Here is a 1,922-nt window from a genome sequence, read left to right on the forward strand (position 1 = left end):
ATAAAATGTAAGGGATTGATGTTAATTGAATCATAATAACTCAATTGTATTGTTATTTGTTTTTTATTGTACATTAACCCCTTCTGTGGCACGCCCTTTCCCCCTCCTGTGCCGGGCGTTGTATTAGTGGGTGGGGTCATGGGCACAGCGCAACCGTGCTCCATGACGAGACTCTCTCGTCATGGGCACAGAAGAGGTTAAGGGGCCGATTGCGATGTCGGTCAGAAAGCCTCAAACCTCTTGTTGGAGGCTTTCTGACCACGGTTTGAGGCTTCCTGAATCAACTCAGTCGTATTGCAGTCCAACTGACCAATTACGATGTTTGCGGTCAGAACGTAAACCGGCCAGTTATTCTGACTCGGTTCCGACCGGTTCTCAGAGTCTTCCAGCCAGCCGGAACCGCACCATAATCCCCTATGGACGGCGTTTCTGCTGTCCGGAATATGAAGTCCGTTTCCCACAGCCTTTCTGTGCCGGCCTTTCCGACACAGACAGGCTGTTGGAAAGTGACTTTGGAGGCCCAAGACTATACTTTCAGGGATCATTTCTATAGTTTTTCTGGGTGCCCTTAGCACGTCCCCCTTGACTCCGTTGTCTACGGTCGGCGGTCGAGGGGTACTTAGGGTACCCCCTGTAAAACCCTGCACTGAGTGGCAGGCACCACAGGGTGCCTGCCACAGGGTGCAGGACTTTACACACATACCCATTTCTCTCTAGGAATCTGTATTACAGCCGGTTTACCGCCTTGACACAAGCTCTCATAGAGAACAGTAGGAATCCGACTGAAAAGTATTCGGTCGCATCCTAATCAGGTGGTCAGAACCACCGACCACAGGTCGGTTGGAGTCGAGTCCGAGACAGTGTCGGTTAGAGGCAACTCCGACCGACATTGTAATAAGCCCCTAAGTTAAGTTTGTAATTTGTTTAATTATTATTTTATATGTTTAAGTTTCGTTTTTTACATTTATTGTATATTTCGTATAGGGATGTTGATTTGTAGTGGTATAGGAAAGAAAGGTAATTAAATTATAACTAAATTAATTTTATTAGAAATTCATTTTTTTGTAAATGAAATATTCAATTGATTAGTAATTATTTAAATTGTTTATTTGTTCAAATTTTATTTTATACGTACAAACTTTGATATATACTTTTTTTATATATATTTCTTTGTTATACTTTTGTTTGTGATTTATTTTTTAGTAATGGGTTGTTGGTTTTGTAGGGGAATATGCTGAGAAGTTATTCAAATTATATCACTTGTTATATTAATTGCTGATAATAATTAGTTGTTTACTGATAATTCTGTACATTTTATTTTCATTTAATTCAATTAATTATTATGGAAATGATTTGGTTTATTTGAAAATGTTTGTTATATTGTGCTACATATTTAAATAATAATGTCTGTAAAATGTATTTTGATTCATTATTTCCTTAATTTGATCATATAATAAGATGTTACTTTAAATATTGTTTCATTTATTATTTTATTTATTATTTTGGTGTTTTTTTCTGGTTTGTATGCAGGGAAGTGTATTTAATGTTACTTAATGTAAACATTTAAATTCTATCTATCTATCTATCTATCTATCTATCTATCTATCTATCTATCTATCTATCTATCTATCTATCTATCTATCTATCTATCTATCTATCTATCTATCTATCTATCTATCTATCTATCTATCTATCTATCTATCTATCTATCTATCTATCTATCTATCTATCTATCTACCTACCTACCTACCTACCTACCTACCTACCTACCTACCTACCTATCTATCTACCTATCTATCTATCTATCTATCTATCTATCTATCTATCTATCTATCTATCTATCTATCTATCTATCTATCTATCTATCTATCTATCTATCTATCTATCTAGCCATCTATCTAGCCATATATGTCAAGTGATAT

General features: G+C 36.1%; 1 pseudogene; it reads left to right on the forward strand.

Moving 5' to 3' along the window:
- The first annotated feature begins 522 nt into the window (after nt 1-522).
- Nucleotides 523-683, forward strand: LOC146821428 (small nucleolar RNA U3; annotated as a pseudogene).
- Nucleotides 684-1,922: the final 1,239 nt, after the last annotated feature.

The sequence above is a fragment of the Triturus cristatus genome, chromosome 6 (genome assembly GCF_964204655.1).
Source record: "Triturus cristatus chromosome 6, aTriCri1.1, whole genome shotgun sequence".
Lineage (NCBI taxonomy): Eukaryota > Metazoa > Chordata > Amphibia > Caudata > Salamandridae > Triturus > Triturus cristatus.